General features: G+C 42.4%; 1 protein-coding gene across 2 annotated transcripts in view; it reads left to right on the top strand.

Moving 5' to 3' along the window:
- Positions 1–18,738, top strand: part of LOC137638309 (uncharacterized) — a 102,394-nt gene extending 83,656 nt beyond the window's left edge. For both annotated transcript variants that reach the window (XR_011044025.1, XM_068370369.1), the window contains 3 exons: positions 1,336–1,463; positions 2,001–2,125; positions 17,412–18,738. The gene's annotated coding sequence lies outside the window, so the exon portion shown is untranslated. The remainder of the gene's footprint in view (positions 1–1,335; positions 1,464–2,000; positions 2,126–17,411) is intronic.
- The last annotated feature ends 319 nt before the right edge of the window (positions 18,739–19,057 follow it).

A 19,057-nucleotide genomic window follows, 5' to 3' on the forward strand; every position in this document is an offset into this window, starting at 1 on the left:
TACCCGATTATCAGATTCTTGGTAAGTCCTCAGTTGTTTTTTATTTTTCTCATTACATTGCCGACATTTCTGTTTAAGCACTCCTTGTGGTATGCAAAATCAGGCATGACAGTCTCTTGGGTCAATACATCCATTTAATTTAAGTTTCTTTTCTGTATTAGTACCCTGGTTCACAGCATCATAAAGCTTTTTACCTTCTGATGAGGTAAAAATTGCATGTAATGGACGGTTTCTAGTTTAAGGTTACAAAAGAAACAAGTCATACTCTGAAGTTTTGAGTGAAATATGGATCTAGTTGTGGGTCCTTTGCTCAAACTCTGATACTGTCATCCTCTTCATTTACTTTTAATTTTCAATTTTTTTCTGTAATGGAATTTTTCTAGCATTCTTTTGTAAGTACTGTACATTTTTTTATTGCAAGAAAGTTGACATTTTACATTTCTCTTCAGTAAGTCTTCGATGGATTTATCCTTCAGATAGTGAGAAACATGCATATAATTTTCACCATAACAGTCACTTCGAATCTTTATACTACCAACAAGTTTTTCAGCACATTTTGAATTTTCAACCAAGGTTTCTTTAGTTTGAGACTGACATAGTAAACATGAATTAACTTTTAGACTTATTGAACTCGGTTGAGTCCCTTGTTAGGCTGGGAGGAACGTAGAGAGTAGAGGTCCCCTTTTTTGTTTTTGTTTCATTTGTTGATGTTGGCTACCCCCCAAAATTGGGGGAAGTGCCTTGGTATATGTATGTATGTGATGAGGGTACACTTACATCATCCAAATGTTCCATTTTCCCTCAGAATTTCCTTCATTTACACAATTCAATTCTAATCAAAAACAAAATTGAAGCTTTATTAGAAGCAGAGTAATTATTTTGTTTGCTATTTAAAAGTGATATCATGATGTATATTGTTTGAATTTTAAAAGATCATGTAAAAATACTTTAAAAGCTTTTTATTTCAAAAACACTTCATTATACAAAAAACAAAAAGGTTTAGACCATTTTCTATGCACAGTATATAAATTCTCTTTACAATGATTTAAGTAATTGAAATTGGACCAAAAATAAAAAAAATTCAATTGAATTATTTTTGGTAAGTGGCCATTTTAATGACATCAAAATTGTATGCAACTGAATCGATAGTTTTCTTTAAACTCCAAACTTGGTATTTGCATGATAAACTGGTTTTTAATCATTTCGCTTAGAAAGTTTCTCAACATTCTAGGGCTCTTTCTGTATATAGTATTTTGACTAGGTTAAATTCTTCATTTTTTTATTGTGATTAAAGAAGAGAGAAATGAAAGTACAGTTGTCATAAATGTTTGACAGGAATTTGCCATTTACCCAAAAGGAGGACTAGACGGAAGGGGCTGTTTGCCAGAATCACCAACAAATGACGAGAAAGATGGACCTCAAGAAATCTGATTGTCATTACTCTCACTGACCCTTTCTCCTTGGTGAGTTTCCTTAATCATTCATGTTATAACAAAGCCTTATTTACAGGAGGCAAATCCCAAGTTCTTATTTTATTGTGGTTTGATGAGGGGCAATAGGGGAACAAACAACAGTATAGGTGTCATAGGTATTTCAGAAGTGTTTGCTTTTGGCTAAAGTAATGTAACCAAATTTGGGAATATTCTTCCTAATCAGGTTGTTGATTTGGTAAAAGTTCAAACTTGCAGCAAATGTTTTTTTATGTTGAACAGGCTGATATAAGCCTCTTTTTATAGTTTACAGTATATATGAAATTTGTTTTAATGTTGTTATTGTTTTTCGAATATTTTATTTTAATTGTTCATTACTTCTCGTATTATTTATTTATGTCCTTATTTCCTTTCCTCACTGGGCTATTTTTCCCTGTTGGAGCCCTTGGGCTTATAGCATCTTGTTTTTCCAACTTGGGTTGTAGCGTAGCTAGTAATAATAATAACAACAACCAGATAAAATGATAATGATTGAATAGTTTAATATTTTCTTTTTCTATTGTATTACAGAATGGTGTGTAAGGGAAGAACAAGAGTACAGCGCAAGTTAGAGGTCTATGACGGCTGTAGCAGATAACAACAAGGACAGAGCTCAAGAAGTCTTATTTCTCATTACTGCCACTGACCCTGTATTGGTGAGTTCTCATCAATGTTTGTGTGATAACTTAATAGGTTCCAAGAAACTTCATGAGTCAGATTAATTTTGTTAAACTTGTGCCCAGGGTAAGCATCATTTAAATCTCAAGCCTACAATTTTCAGCTGAAAAGGGCAACAAAGTCCTGTTTTATATTGCAAATGTAGACTTGCATACTGTATTATATTATATATTGTTTTATTACAGTATTTCATTATGAACTTTTGATAGAGTAACTAAAATTTATTTCATTTGGATTTGTTTGTGTCACTAAAGGTTTTTTAGTTGAGGACCGTCTGTAAGTTAAGTGTTTTGATTAGCTATTTTTTTGTTTTCTGATCTGGAAAGTTTTTTTTAATTACAGTTTGGTAATAATTAGAACTATTAATTAAGCCTTTATAATTTCTAGAAATTTTTCAATATTAAACTTAGCCGGTGATTATATAAGCTGCAGCTCTGCTGCCCGACAGAAAAACTCTACGTTCAAAATACGCCAGCGATCGCTATGCAGGTAGGGGGTGTACATCAACAGTGCCATCTGTCGAGCAGGTACTCAGTACTCAATGTAAACACAGAACCAATTTTCTCTCTGTCGTGCCACCGGCAAGACCTACTAAATTCGCTATTGCTTACTGGATTGGTTTTCACATATTTTGGTGAAGTACACATTTCTAGTTTTGAGCTTTCGCTATGCAGGTGTTTTATCTTCATCTCAAAACTTGAACTCGTTTTGGATAGATTTAATTATGGTGACAAGGAGAGTATGGACTCTCTTTCACTTTTAAATGGCCGACCCTTCCCTTAGACGGAAGTGTGTTTAGGTTTTTAGTAATTTTGCTTAACACGTTATAGATCTATATATTTTTTAGACTTCGCAGTTGTTGACGTTCAGGACGTTCAACATGCGCTCTATCGTTACGATAGAGAGAGTGTATCACGGTTTCACTTTGCAGTAAGAGTAAATCGATTCTAGCGTTTTGTTCATTCTTTCTTAGCTTAAATGTTTTAAATTCTAAATTAAAGGAACTTTTTATTTGGAAAACCTTTCAGTTTTTTCCTTTAGTCAAATAACATGTTTTTTTGACGAAATATAATTGGGCTCTTCTCTTAGGTGCGAAATCAAGAGAGAAAGAGAGAGAGAGATAGAGACGGAGGGAGAGAGAGGAGAGAAAACGTTCCGTTCAAGCGGGTAACGTTGTTCTCTTGTTACTCTCGTCCCTAGTCTCTGTACGGGGAAGAAGGTAAAACGTTTCTAGGGTTTTATTCTTGTCCCCAGGCTATGTGCGGTGAGAGATTGTAAACGTAGTTTATTTGAACTAGTGTTTAGTCTCTTTCCCAGCCACTGAATTTTTTATCTTTATATATGTTTTCTGTTTTTTGCTAGTATTGAGCTGCATTATACGACTGTTTTCGCAATTACTACCTTTTAATGAAGGGTAGAATTGCGTGTTTCAGGTAGAAATCAGTAAAAGTTTCGATTTCAGTGAAATAAGTGCAAAACAGAAAATCGATAAAGTGATATGCGCAAAGTGTTACAGTGTTGCGTCCGAGGGTTCGTCTGTTCGTGCCTGTCGTTCACCTAGTCCGGGACCTCTTGCAAGCTCCCAAGCCCAGGGGAGAAGTAATGTCGAACGACTTATGGGTTCGAGAGGCCTTGATCAACGAACAGACGTTTTTCCCTCCGTGGTTTCGGGCGTATCTACCCAAGATCGCCCCACCCACACAAAGACGAGAGAGCCCATTTATTTCTCGTCTGCGGAAGAGGTTTCTCGTAAGAAACCATGGACCTAGGTCTCGCGGCTTATTAAGCGCAAGTCGGTCCCTTCCGCGCAAGTCCAACGGCCCAGTTGTAGCCACTGGGTCAGTTCGGACTCGCTGCAGTCTTCCGACGACTGCTCACCTCCTAGAGAGGCAAAGCGGTACCGCATCAGGCAGTCACACCGTCTGTTGCCGCACCTGCTCCTGTAGACCCTAAGTGGTCTTTGCTGCAGACCATGCAGTCTCAGTTAACGTCATTGATGCAGGACTTTCGTGCGGAGAAGGTTGACACCAACCTCTAGCCTACAACCAACCACGGTTGTGCGTCCTGTGGACGCTGAGGCGACCTTCTGCCGCACTCCAGCTGAGAGAGTCCCGCCACCCATGCGTTCCAGTGTACCCTGCCAGCCGCATGTTGACGTTCAGCAACGCACGGAACCTTCCGTTGACGTTCGCGAGGTACAACAACAGTCTAAGTTGTTTTGTTTTGACGCGGTGCGTCAACCTCCGCATTCTAGAGTTGTTTTGACTGCTCAGTCTAGACAGTCAAAGCAGTCTCGAGTGGACACTGTACGTCCTCACGCACCTGTTGTGGTTGACAGTTCAGTTGTTGACAGTTCACAGACTGTCAAGCAGTTACATGACGTTGCCTTCTGGTCTGCTACTAATGCTCCAGTGAGGGACTCACTGAGGTAACCTAGCTTTTATCGGACAAGGTTCCTGTAAATGAGGAAGTTGCTGTTCTCCCTCCTACTGATATTCCCTTGAGGACTCTGTCAGATGGAGAGGAGCCTTAAGCTGCTTAGCCTCCTATGGACTTTAATTAAATCATGATGATTTTTTTAAGGATCTTCGTCCGGATCTTGTAACTGCTGCTCCTCGTTCGCCTAAACGTCAGAACTTACACTAGGCCTAGCTACTTCGAAGCCGTTGTTTTTAAGCTAGTGCTCTCTCGCTCTCCTAGAGAGCGTTACGTTGGCTAGGCGACTGGTTTTTGCACCAGGAGGAGTTTTTAGGGATACAGCCTTTGATTTCCCTTCTTTTAAACTGGCTTATAGAGCGAGAGTCTGATATGACACGAGAGAAGTTCTCGGCTTGGGAGTTCATGCCTCTGCCCAGATAGACTTCTCAATTCTGGTAGACTCGCCCTGGCGCCTAGCCAGGAGACGCTCCAAGTTGTTTACAGGTCAACTTCTCAGCTTTTGTCAAGCCTTTGAAGTTTTGCTGTACTATTATGTCACACATAACAAGGCTTTCAGGGATGGTAAACGGTTGCGCCTCAGTCGCTAACCCCGTCTGTTGCCACACCTGCTCCCGTAGACCCTAAATGGGCTTTGCTGCAAGCCATGCAGTCCAAGCTTGCGTCCTTGATAGAGGACTTATATGCGGAGAAGAACCTTCTGGCCAACAACCTTCCAACCGGTCGGTTGTGCGCCCTGTTGACGCTGAGGTAACCTACTCGCGTCTGCCAGTTGAGGTGGTTCCTCCTTCTGGCCAACAACCTTCCAACCGGTCAGTTGTGCGCCCTGTTGACGCTGAGGTAACCTACTCGCGTCTGCCAGTTGAGGTGGTTCCTCCGCCGATGCGACCCAGTGTGGGTTGCCAGTCGCACGTTGACGTTAAGCGACGCTCGGAGGTGGTTGTTGACGTTCAGGACGTTCAACAACCAGCAGAGGTGACTTGTTGTGACGCAGTGTGTCAACCTCAGCAACCCGGTAGGGTGTTGACTGCACAACCCAGACGGTCTAGACAGTTTCGGGTTGACGCTGTACTTCCTCGCGCACCCATGGTTGTTGACAGTTCACAGACTGTGCAGCAGTTCCATGATTTTGCGTCCGGCTCCGTCACGCATCCACCAGTGCGACCGGATTCAGCGAGTCAGACGTTGCTCACTCCGTTGCCGTTTCCTCATCAGTTTCGGATGAGGAACCCTCTGATGAGGACGTTGCTGAACAAGACGATCAGCCCCCAGCCCTGCTATCCATTCAGAAGATGCTGAAGAAGGAACGCTGCTCAGTCAGGTTGTGGATGAGTCTGGTAGGGACACTGTCATCCGTGGATCAATTTGTGTCACTAGGAAGACTATACCATCTAGCTTTTCACTGGAAAAAGGACAAGACGCTAGAAGCGGTCTCGATCCCGGTTTCCGGAAAGATAAAGTCTTGTCTGACTTGGTGAAAGGACTATATCAATCTTAGAGAGAGTCTTCCCCTGACTGTTCAGACTCCCAACCACGTTCTCTTCTCGGACGCATCGGACGTAGGCTGGGGTGCGACATTAGACGGTCGGGAATGCTCGGGATTATGGAACTCGAGTCAAAGGACAATGCATTTCAACTGCAAGGAGCTGTTGGCAGTACATCTGGCCTTGAAAAGCTTCAGGTCTCTCCTTCGAGGCAAAGTGGTGGAGGTGAACTCGGACAACACCACGGCTTTGGCGTACATCTCCAAGCAAGGAGGGACCTACTCTCTGACGTTGTACGAGATCGCAAGGGACCTCCTCACCTGGTCAAAAGGTCTAGACATATCACTAGTAACGAGGTTCATCCAAGGCAACTTGAATGTCATGGCAGATTGTCTCAGTCGGAAGGGACAAATAATTCCAACAGAATGGACCCTCCACAAGGATGTATGCAAGAGACTTTGGGCCACCTGGGGCCAGCCAACCATAGATCTCTTCGCAACCTCGATGACCAAGAGGCTACCAATATTTTGCTCACCAGTCCCGGACCCAGCAGCAGTTCACATAGATGCCTTTCTACTAGATTGGTCACACCTAGATCTATATGCATTCCCTCCGTTCAAGATTGTCAACAAGGTACTGCAGAAGTTCGCCTCTCACGAAGGGACAAGGTTGACGCTAGTTGCTTCCCTCTGGCCCGCGAGAGAATGGTTCACCGAGGTACTTCGATGGCTAGTAGACGTTCCCAAAACACTTCCCCTAAGGGTGGACCTTCTACGTCAGCCACGGGTAAAGAAGGTACACCAAGGCCTCCACGCTCTTCGTCTGACTGCCTTCAGACTATCGGAAGACTCTCGAGAGCTAGAGGCTTTTCGAAGGAGGCAACCAGAGCGATTGCTAGAGCAAGGAGAACATCCACCCTTAGAGTCTACCAATCGAAGTGGGAAATCTTCCGAAACTGGTGCAAGTCAGTATCCATATCCTCGACCAGTACCTCTGTAACTCAAATAGCTGACTTCCTCTTATATCTGAGGAAAGAACGATCTCTTTCAGCTCCCACTATCAAGGGTTACAGAAGCATGTTGGCATCAGTCTTCCGTCACAGAGGCTTAGATCTTTCCAACAATAAAGATCTACAGGACCTCCTTAAGTCTTTTGAGACCACGAAGGAGCGTCGTTTGGTTACACCTGGTTGGAATTTAGACGTGGTACTAAGATTCCTTATGTCAGACAGGTTCGAACCGCTACAATCAGCCTCCCTGAAAGATCTCACCTTAAAGACTCTTTTCCTGGTATGCTTAGCCACAGCTAAAAGAGTCAGTGAGATTCATGCCTTCAGCAAGAACATCGGATTCTCATCCGAAACGGCTACATGTTCTACAACTTGGCTTTCTAGCCAAAAACGAGCTGCCTTCTCGGCCTTGGCCAATATCGTTCGATATTCCAAACTTATCGTATGGTTGGAAATGAACTAGAAAGAGTCTTATGTCCTGTAAGAGCTCTTAAGTTCTATTTAAAACGAACTAAACCTTTACGAGGCCCGTCTGAAGCTTTATGGTGTTCAGTTAAGAAACCATCTTTGCCTATGTCAAAGAATGCTTTATCCTATTTTATCAGACTGTTAATACGAGAAGCTCATTCCCATCTGAATAAGGAAGACCAAGCTTTGCTGAAGGTAAGGACACACGAAGTTAGAGCTGTCGCAACTTCCGTGGCCTTTAAACAAAATAGATCTCTGCAAAGTATAATCGACGCAACCTATTGGAAAAGCAAGTCAGTGTTCGCGTCTTTTTATCTTAAGAATGTCCAGTCTCTTTACGAGAACGGCTACACTCTGGGACCATTCGTAGCAACGAGTGCAGTAGTGGGTGAGGGCTCAACCACTACAATTCCCTAATTCCATAACCTTTTTAATCTTTCTCTTGAAATGTTTTATTATTGTTTTTGGGTTGTCCGGAAGGCTAAGAAGCCTTTCGCATCCTACTTGATTTGGCGGGTGGTCAAAGTCATTTCTTGAGAAGCGCCTAGATTAGAGGTTTTGATGAGGTCCTGTTGTATGGGTTGCAACCCTTGATACTTCAGATCCTAGGGGTCGCTCAGCATCCTAAGAGGATCGCGAGGCTCCGTAAGGAAGACGTACTTAAAAAGGCAGAGTAATTGTTCAAGTCGACTTCCTTATCAGGTACTTATTTATTTTATGTTTGTTATTTTGAATACAGTAACTGCTAAAATGAAATACAAAATACTTAGCTCATAATAATGTAAACAAGTAATGCTGGTCTCTACCCACCCCCCTGGGTGTGAATCAGCTTATATAATCACCGGCTAAGTTTAATATTGAAAAATGTTATTTTTAATAATAAAATAAATTTTTGAATATACTTACCCGGTGATTATATATTAAAGGACCCTCCCTTCCTCCCCAATAGAGACCCAGTGGACCGAGGAGAAAATTGGTTCTGTGTTTACATTGAGTACTGAGTACCTGCTCGACAGATGGCGCTGTTGATGTACACCCCCTACCTGCATAGCGATCGCTGGCGTATTTTGAACGTAGAGTTTTTCTGTCGGGCAGCAGAGCTGCAGCTTATATAATCACCGGGTAAGTATATTCAAAAATTTATTTTATTAATAAAAATAACATTTTTTAAACATTGTACCATGGAATTCCTCTATCTTGGGTTAGAGTTCTATGGCTTGAGGTTACAATCGGGCTCACTATTTTATCTTATTTCTCTTCCTCTTGTTTTGTTGAAGTTTTTATACTTTGTATAGGAAATTTTTAAATATTTAACTTAGCCGGTGAATATATAGCTGCAACTCTGTTGCTCGACAGACAACTCTACGGAAAAACTCGCCAGCGATCGCTACACAGGTTGCGGGTGTGCCCAACAGCGCCATCTGTCGACCAGATACCCAGCTCTCATGTAAACAAAGACTCAATTTTCTCTCTGTCGACGTGTCGACAAGACGTACTTTACTCGCTGTTGCTAAACTGGAGTTTTTCACATCTAATTGGTGAAGTACTATATTCTAGTTTTGAGCTTTCGCTGTGCAGGGTTTTTCTTCACACAAATCCTTGAACTCTTTTTTTATATCGGATTCTTTGTGATGACTTTTTGATCGTTTTTTTGGAATTTCCATTGACCAATTCAAAATGGCTGACCCTTCACAAGTTCCCAAATTTAGGAAATGCAATGCTAGGGACTGTTCTAGGCGTCTTCCGAAGGCTTCTATCGACCCTCACACTGTTTGTTCCAATTGTCGGGATAAAACCTGTCAATTGGAAGATCGGTGTGAGGAGTGCGTTGGCCTTTCGGAATTCGATTTTATCGAATTTCAAAAGTACACACGTAGGCTAGAGAGAGATAGAGTTAGGAGAAGTTCTTCTCGTTCTATTGATGTATCCTCTCCTCATGCCCCACAACCTATTCCTTCCCCTGTAGTGGTTGCTCCTAACCCCCCTCCTGGCACTCAGGAACCATCGATGGCTGACATGATGCGTGCCATCCAGGCTCTGGGTGAGAGAGTTGAGTCCCTTGCTAGTGACCGTAATCAGCTCATGGCGGATGTTAAGGAGCTTAAGTGCCAAAGTGCAGTGGGAAGTGCTAAAGTGCCAAGTGATAGTGTTGTGGACAGTGTTGCGCTTGAGGGTTCGTCTGTTCGTGCCTGTCGTCCTCCTAGTCCGGGACCTCTTGCAAGCTCCCAAGTCCAGGGGAGAAGCAATGTCGTACGACGCATGGGTTCGAGAGGCTTTAATCAGCGAACAGACGTTCCCTCCGTGGTATCGGGCGTATCTCCCCAAGATCGCCCCTACCTACCTAAGACGAGAGAGCCCATTTATTCCTCGTCGTCTGAAGGTGTTTCTCGCAAGAAACTTTGGACCAAGGTCTCGCGACCGTTAAAACGTAAATCGGTCCCTTCAGCACAAGTCCAACGGCCCGGTTGTAGCCACTGGGTCAGTTCGGACTCGTTGCCGTCATCCGATGACTGCTCACCGCCTAAGAGAGGCAAAGCGGTACCGCTTCAGACACTAACACCGTCTGTCGCCGCACCTGCTCCCGTAGACCCTAAGTGGTCTCTACTGCAAGACATGCAGTCTAAACTTACGTCTCTGATGCAGGACTTTCATGCGGAGAAGGTTGCTGCCGTACCAGCTAGTGCAGTACCTAGCCTACAACCCTCCAAGCGATCGGTTGTGCGTCCTGTGGACGCTGAGGTAACCTTCTCACGCACACCAGTTGAGAGAGTTCCTCCACCCATGCGTTCCAGTGTGATCTGCCAGCCGCATGTTGACGTTAAGCGACGCACGGAGGTTGCCTTTGACGTTCTGGATGTTCAACAACCGTCAGAGTTGCCTTGTTTTGACGCGGTGCGTCAACCTCCGCAACCCAGTGTGGTTTCCACTGCGCAACCCAATCAGTCTAGACAGTCTGGGGTAGACGCTGTGAGTCCCCGCACTACCATGGCTGTTGCCAGCTAACAGACTGGGCAGCAGGTCCATGACGTTGCGTCCGGCTCAGTCACGCATGCACCAGTGCGACCGGACTCAGCGAACCAGCCGTTACCCACTCCGTTGCCGTTTCCTCATCAGTTGTCGGATGAGGAACTTTCTGATGATGATGTTGCTGCACATATAGATGAACCACAATCAGAATTGGACGAGCCTAAGTCTACTCAACCCTCTTTGGACTTTAGAAAAGTTTTGGCCATTTTCAAAGAGCTGTTTCCTGACCAGTTTGTTTCTGTGGCTCCTCGTTCTCCGCCTTCAGAGTTTGTTTTAGGCATGCCTTCTACCACACCTGCCTTTACTAGACTCGTCCTCGCACGCTCGTCCAAGAGAGCTTTGCGGGTGATAGGAGACTGGTTGCTGTCCAAGAAGAGTTTAGGGAAGACAGCATTTGCTTTTCCCCCTGCTAGACTCTCTTCTAGATCGAGCGTCTGGTATGCCACGGGAGAAGTTCTCGGCTTGGGAGTTCCTGCCTCTGCCCAGGGCGACTTCTCAAGTCTTGTAGACTCTCCCCGCCGCCTTGCCATGAGACGCTCAAAGATTTGTTGGTCATCATCGGACCTGGACCACCTTTTGAAAGGAATCTTTAGGGCCTTTGAAGTTTTTAACTTCTTAGACTGGTGTCTAGGAGCCCTAAGCAGGAAGATCTCTTCGACAGATAAAGAGACTTCCTTGCTCATTATGTCCTGCATGGACAAGGCCGTCCGTGATGGGTCTAATGAGCTTGCTGCATCATTTGTGTCCGTAGTCCTAAAAAAGCGAGAATCTCTCTGCTCATTCCTTTCTGCTGGAGTTACACCGTGCCAGAGATCTGAGCTTCTCTTTGCTCCTCTTTCTAAGTGCCTGTTTCCAGAAGTCCTGATTAAGGAAATAGCCGCTTCGTTAGTGCAGAAGGACACTCACGATCTTGTTGCGTCCTCAGCTCGCAAAGCTCCCCCTTTGCCTACCTTGTCAGCTAGACCAAGGATGGACACTCCAGCGTCTCGCTTTATTCCGCCCTTTCGTGGCAGAGCCTCCAGCAGAGGAGGTGCTCGTGCCGAAGGGAAGCGAGGGAAGAAGAAAGGATCCAAGTCCTTTAAGGGCAGAGTCTGACTGCCCGCAACTTCAGACAGCAGTGGGAGCCAGACTCAAGAACTTCTGGCAGGCCTGGGAGAAGAGAGGCGCAGATGCACAATCTGTGAAGTTGCTCAGAGAGGGGTACAAGATCCCTTTTGTACGGAAACCCCCTCTAGCAACGTCTCCCATCGATCTCTCTCCCAGGTACAGAGAGGAAGAAAAGAGACGAGCCTTGAAACGGGAAGTGTCTCTTTTGCTAGAGAAGGGAGCGGTGGTCCAAGTCTCGGACCTTCAATCTCCGGGATTCTACAACCGCCTCTTCTTGGTTTCAAAGAAGACAGGAGGGTGGAGGCCGGTGCTAGAGTCAGTGCTCTGAATGTCTTTGTCACAAAGACAACGTTCTCCATGGAGACCACAAAGTCAGTCTTAGCAGCGGTCAGAAGGGAAGACTGGATGGTCTCTTTAGACCTAAGGGACGCCTACTTCCACGTCCCCATCCACCCAGACTCCCAACCTTTTCTGAGATTCGTTTTCGAAAAGGTGGTCTACCAGTTTCGGGCCCTGTGCTTTGGCCTAAGCACAGCTCCTCTCGTGTTTACGAGGCTGATGAGGAATGTAGCCAAATTCCTCCATTTATCGGACATCCGAGCCTCCCTTTATTTGGACGACTGGCTTCTCAGAGCCTCTTCCAGTCGTCGCTGTCTGAAGGATCTAAAGTGGACTCTAGATCTGACCAAGGAATTGGGTCTCCTTGTCAATATAGAAAAGTCGCAACTGGTCCCATCCCAAACTATTGTGTATTTAGGGATGGAGATTCACAGTCTAGCTTTTCGGGCTTTTCCGTCGGCTCCCAGAATAAGTCAAGCCCTGTTATGCATCCAGAACATGCTGAAGAAGGAACGCTGCTCAGTTAGGCTGTGGATGAGTCTGGTAGGGACGCTATCATCCCTGGAACAATTTGTGTCATTAGGAAGACTACACCTCCGTCCGCTTCAATACCATCTAGCTTTTCACTGGAAAAAGGACAAGACGCTAGAAGCGGTCTCGATCCCCATTTCCGAAAAGATGAAGTCTTGTCTGACTTGGTGGAAGGACAGTATCAACCTAAGAGAGGGTCTTCCCCTGGCTGTTCAGACTCCCAACCACGTTCTCTTCTCGGACGCATCGGACGTGGGCTGGGGCGCGACATTAGACGGTCGGGAATGTTCAGGACTGTGGAACTCGAGTCAGAGGATCATGCATATCAACTGCAAGGAGCTGTTGGCAGTACATCTGGCCTTGAAAAGCTTCAGGTCTCTCCTTCGAGGCAAAGTGGTGGAAGTGAACTCGGACAACACCACTGCCTTGGCGTACATCTCCAAGCAAGGAGGGACCCACTCACTGACGTTGTACGAGATCGCAAGGGACCTGCTCATCTGGTCAAAAGGTCAAGACATATCACTAGTAATGAGGTTCATCCAAGGCAACTTGAATGTCATGGCAGATTGTCTCAGTCGGAAAGGGCAAGTAATTCCAACAGAATGGACCCTCCACAAGGATGTATGCAAGAGACTTTGGGCCACTTGGGGCCAACCAACCATAGATCTCTTTGCAACCTCGCTGACCAAGAGGCTCCCAATCTATTGCTCACCAGTCCCGGACCCAGCAGCAATACATATAGATGCTTTCCTCCTAGATTGGTCACATCTAGATCTCTACGCATTCCCACCGTTCAAGATTGTCAACAAGGTACTGCAGAAGTTCGCCTCTCACGAAGGGACAAGGTTGACGCTAGTTGCTCCCCTCTGGCCCGCGAGAGAATGGTTCACCGAGGTACTTCGATGGCTAGTAGACGTTCCCAGAAGTCTTCCTCTAAGGGTGGACCTACGTCAGCCACACGTAAAGAAGGTACACCAAAGCCTCCTCGCTCTTCGTCTGACTGCCTTCAGACTATCGAAAGACTCTCGAGAGCTAGAGGCTTTTCGAAGGAGGCAGCCAGTGCGATTGCTAGAGCAAGGAGAGCATCCACCCTTAGAGTCTACCAATCGAAGTGGGAAGTCTTCCGAGACTGGTGCAAGTCAGTCTCTGTATCCTCGACCAGTACCTCTGTAGCTCAAATAGCTGACTTTCTCTTATACCTGAGAAAAGGACGATCCCTTTCAGCTCCCACTATCAAGGGCTACAGAAGCATGTTGGCATCGGTCTTCCGGCATAGAGGCTTAGATCTTTCCAACAATAAAGATCTTCAGGACCTCCTTAAGTCTTTTGAGACCACTAAGGAGCGTCGTTTGGTTACACCTGGTTGGAATTTAGACGTGGTACTAAGATTCCTTATGTCAGACAGGTTTGAGCCGCTACAATCAGCCTCCCTGAAAGATCTCACTTTAAAGACACTTTTCCTGGTATGCTTAGCCTCAGCTAAAAGAGTCAGTGAGATTCATGCCTTCAGCAAGAACATCGGATTTTCGTCAGAAAAAGCCACATGTTCGCTACAACTTGGTTTTCTAGCCAAAAATGAGCTGCCTTCTCGACCTTGGCCTAAATCGTTCGATATTCCCAGCTTATCGAAGATTGTAGGCAATGAACTAGAAAGAGTCTTATGCCCTGTGAGAGCTCTTAAGTTCTATTTAAAGCGCACTAAACCTTTACGAGGCCAATCTGAAGCTTTATGGTGTTCAGTTAAGAAACCATCTTTGCCTATGTCAAAGAATGCTTTATCCTACTTTATCAGACTGTTAATACGAGAAGCTCATTCACATCTGAGTGAGGAAGACCAAGCATTGCTTAAGGTGAGGACACACGAAGTTAGAGCTGTCGCAACTTCCGTGGCCTTTAAGCAAAATAGATCTCTGCGAAGTATAATGGACGCAACCTATTGGAGAAGCAAGTCAGTGTTTGCGTCTTTTTATCTAAAGGATGTCCAGTCTCTTTACGAGGACTGCTACACACTGGGACCATTCGTAGCAGCGAGTGCAGTAGTGGGTGAGGGCTCAACCACTACAATTCCCTAATTCCATACCCTTTTTAATCTTTCTCTTGAAATGTTTTTATTGTTGTTTTTTGGGTTGTCCGGAAGGCTAAGAAGCCTTTCGCATCCTGGTTGATTTGGCGGGTGGTCAAAGTCATTTCTTGAGAGCGCCTAGATTAGGGGTTTGATGAGGTCCTGTTGTATGGGTTGCAACCCTTGATACTTCAACTCCTAGGGGTCGATCAGCATCCTAAGAGGATCGCGAGGCTCCGTAAGGAAGACGTACTTAAAAGGCAGAGTAATTGTTCAAGTCGACTTCCTTACCAGGTACCTATTTATTTTGTTTTTGTTATTTTGATAACTTCTAAAATGAAATAAAAAACTCTTAGCTCATAAAAGTGTAAACATATATTACTGGTCTCTACCCACCATCCTGGGTGTGAATCAGCTATATATTCACCGGCTAAGTTAAATATTTAAAAATGATATTTTGATTATAAAATAAATTTTTGAAGATACTTACCCGGTGAATATAAATTAAAGGACCCTCCCTTCCTCCCCAATAGAGACGCAGTGGGACGAGGAGAAAATTGAGTCTTTGTTTACATGAGAGCTGGGTATCTGGTCGACAGATGGCGCTGTTGGGCACACCCGCAACCTGTGTAGCGATCGCTGGCGAGTTTTTCCGTAGAGTTGTCTGTCGAGCAACAGAGTTGCAGCTCTATATTCACCGGGTAAGTATATTCAAAAATTTATTTTATAATCAAAATATCATATTTATTTTAATCTTTTTACTGTTTTTATGCTATTTTTCCTTGTTTCCTTTCCTCACTGGGCTATTTTCCCTGTTGGATCCCCTGGGTTTATAGCATCCTGCTTTTCCAACTAGGGTTGTAGCTTAGCAAGTAATAATAACAATAATAATAATGAGAGGAAGGAGAGTACAAGTACCTCAGTTCTTTGATAAGATTTTCCTTTAAGAATAAATTTGCAAAAATATTTGATTTTGACATATCTTTTTATTTTCGTTTTCAATAATGTCACCTTCTCAATATAATTCCTAATTCTGGATCATCATGGATGTCAAAATTGTTTAATTGCTCCTTGTTGCTAGTTTTTGTATATTAACCTAAACATCAATAATTTTATGCTTGATAGTTTATGCTGCCAAGAATGTTTATACAAAATGTAGCGAGTTGGTTATTCCCCGAGTGCTTAGTTCTGAATTGGCCATTGGCATTTTCTCTTCATTATTTATATATGATACAGTAGATTATTTTAACATTGTTACTGATTTTAAGAATTTATTTTTTTTACTATTTTCTACTGTATAGCTTATTTCCTTTCCTCACTAGGTTATTTTCCCATTTGGAGCCCTCGGTAGCATCTTTCTTTTGCAATTAGGGTTGTAGCTTAGCTAGTAATATTAATATCACACAATTCTTATCAGAACTGGCAGTGAAATTACTCAAATGACAATGCAAAGGAGGCTATTATTTTTCTCAATTTTCATGCATAAATGCTGCCTTTTGTCTTCAATTTCATTCATCTATCCTTTTCATATCACTATTCCTCGCTAGTCTTTCACGTCAGTCTAGCAACTGATAATTCCATGGCAGTTATTAAGGACTATGACATTGGCTTTAAATGAAACAGCCTGATTTCCACCCTAATCTGTTTATTCAGTTGGAATTACAGTACTTAAATTGCTTCATAAGTTACTTAGTTTTGCATGGTATCCAAGGACCCTTAATCAATCTGAATTCAAACTTTGCCTATACCGTAATGTATGTCTGTAGTGGACAAATTTCTTGATGTTAGTCAACACTGTTACAATATCACGTCTTGAGTTCGACAGAGGTGACTTGATAGGGAATCTTACATTGTATGATGTACAGTATTGCTATTAGTATTTTGAAGTATCAATTTATTCTTAGTCTTGTAAAAAGTTAGTGTGCTTATCATTTGCAGGTTAACAAGGTATGACTTTATTTGCATAGTAGTATGAAATTGAGAGTATTAATCATCTTGAAACTACCACGATTTTATTTCTGTCAGCTAACATCTTCATTTTTACCATATTAATTAATTCTGTACTGGTGATTGCGATTAAAGCTTTTCTTCACCTTGCCTCTTTGAAGATAATCTGTAGCTGTCTTTTGAAATAAATGATCTATAGCTTGAGGGTACACTCGGGCACACTATTCTATCATTTCCCTTCCTATTGATTTTTTATAAGTTTTTATACTTTATATATGAAAGATTTATTTTGATGTTATTGTTCGTAAAATGTTTTATTTAATTGTTCATTAGTTCTCGTAGTTTATTGATTTCCGTGTTTCCTTTCCTCACTGGGCTATATTTTCCTGTTGGAGCCCGTGGGCTTATCGCATCCTGCTTATCTTACTAGGATTGTAGCTGCCATTGCAGTACAATCCAGAACTTTTTATAGATTTGTTTACTAGGTTTCAATCAATCAATTTTGAGTGCTCTTGTTTATAGAGCATTTGGATTTTGCAATACAGGTATAGGAACAGATGGTATTGTCAAAGTGATAGCATATTTTAAGAACTTTGCTTGAAACCATAAGAAAATATTTGGTTGGTTAAATTGCAAGGCAAGTTTGTGATTTGATTTTAATGAATGATTTGGGATTTATCTGATATCAGTTATTATTAATTAAAGAAATTCAAATATTTGAATTATAAACTAATTTTACATGAAAAAATTAAACCTTCAAATTACTATGTGAGATTATTCTTCAGTCATTTCTACAATGAAAGCTTTCATTGATTATTTTTACTACAGGACTAATGTTGAAATTTCTATTTCAGGTAGAAGAAGTCTGGGTGAGGAAACCATTACCACATTCCTGATTTTATTTCCCTTTTGAAATAACCAAGAAAATTATTCATCAAGTTGACAAGATCCTCAGTGTTAGCAAGATTTATACATTTGGCAGCTGGTAAACGTACAGCAAGATTTATACATTTGGCAGCTGGTAAACGTACAGCAAGAGATTTATACATTTGGCAGCTGGTAAACGTACAGCAAGATTTATACATTTGGCAGCTGTTAAACGTACAGCAAGATTTATACATTTGGCAGCTGGTAAACGTACAGCAAGATTTATACATTTGGTAGCTGGTAAACGTACAGCAAGATTTATACATTTGGCAGCTGGTAAACGTACATTTGGCAAAATTGAAGAGCGAAGTGGGGGGAAATGTGTAAAGAACTGCTTTTGAATAATCGTAAAAAGAATCGTCAAGAATGTTGACAAGTTTAAGCTACACCTAAGCTATTTACAAATTCATCATTAAAGAGATTTCCCCCATTTATTGAATAAATTTTACATTCAAATCAGTGAAGTAGAATTTTTTTTTTTATACTATCGTGAAATATGTTTTTGAGGTAGACCTACCAAAGTGTTTTGTAAGACAAATTGTTCCTAAAAAGGTATTCAATAAACTTATTAAACATTTAATTTAAATGATATCCTGCATTTAATCTAATGTGATGGCTTATATTTATAAATTTTGTTTTAAGTGAATAGAAATTTTATTCATTGTGCGCTGCACCTACTTGCCAATTTCATATCAATTTTGTATTATTTCTATGAACTTCCCCTGATGATCATATTTGCTTCTCTCATTTCTATGAACTTCCCCTGATGTTCACATTTGCTTCTCTCATTTCTATGAACTTTCCTTGATGTTCACATTTGCTTCTCTCATTATTATGAACTTCCCCTGATGTTCATATTTGTTTTTCTTAATGCTAGCTTGCTTTTATAGATATTAACCCAAAAGCTGAACAATTTCTAGTTTTTTTAACGTTAAATGGTCTTATGTATCTAATATGGTATAGAGACTAATAGGCAGGTTAGGGCAATAACTACAGTGTGGGTTAGCACAGTCATCTCTAACTGTGTGTCGAGCTTAAAGAAAATTAACGGTCTCCAATTTGGGGTGCAGATATCTATAGTTATCTTAGGATATGTCCCTGATTATACACGATATCTTCGGATAATCATTCCGAGGGTTAGAACCCTGTGATACATGACGGTAATTTTCTTATAATATCAGTCGTAGAAATATTATACAGTAGGCAGCTGCCGGAGGGAACTTCCATCAGGACGACATGGCTCGAGCCCCCCCCCCCAAAAAAATTAACGTGGTCTCCAGATGGCTTATTTTTGTTTTATTAACATTTGTCACAAATACAGGAAATGCAGTCCAGCCAAAGCTCATGATTGTTTTGTTGGTCATTTGATATTTTGTACTCTAATGCAGGGTAGAACAAATGTTTAAAAGACTTAATTTTGCTCTTTGACGGGTTGAAGATGAAATAAAAAAGTACAGTGGAATTTTTTTTTCTTTTTTGACTATGCCAAAGGGTCAGGACCAAATCAAATAGAATGAAAGTCCCGTACCGAATCATTATACAGTATTGTGGCAGTTATAGATGAATTAAAGAA

Source organism: Palaemon carinicauda, chromosome 3 (genome assembly GCF_036898095.1).
Source record: "Palaemon carinicauda isolate YSFRI2023 chromosome 3, ASM3689809v2, whole genome shotgun sequence".
NCBI classification, from domain to species: domain Eukaryota; kingdom Metazoa; phylum Arthropoda; class Malacostraca; order Decapoda; family Palaemonidae; genus Palaemon; species Palaemon carinicauda.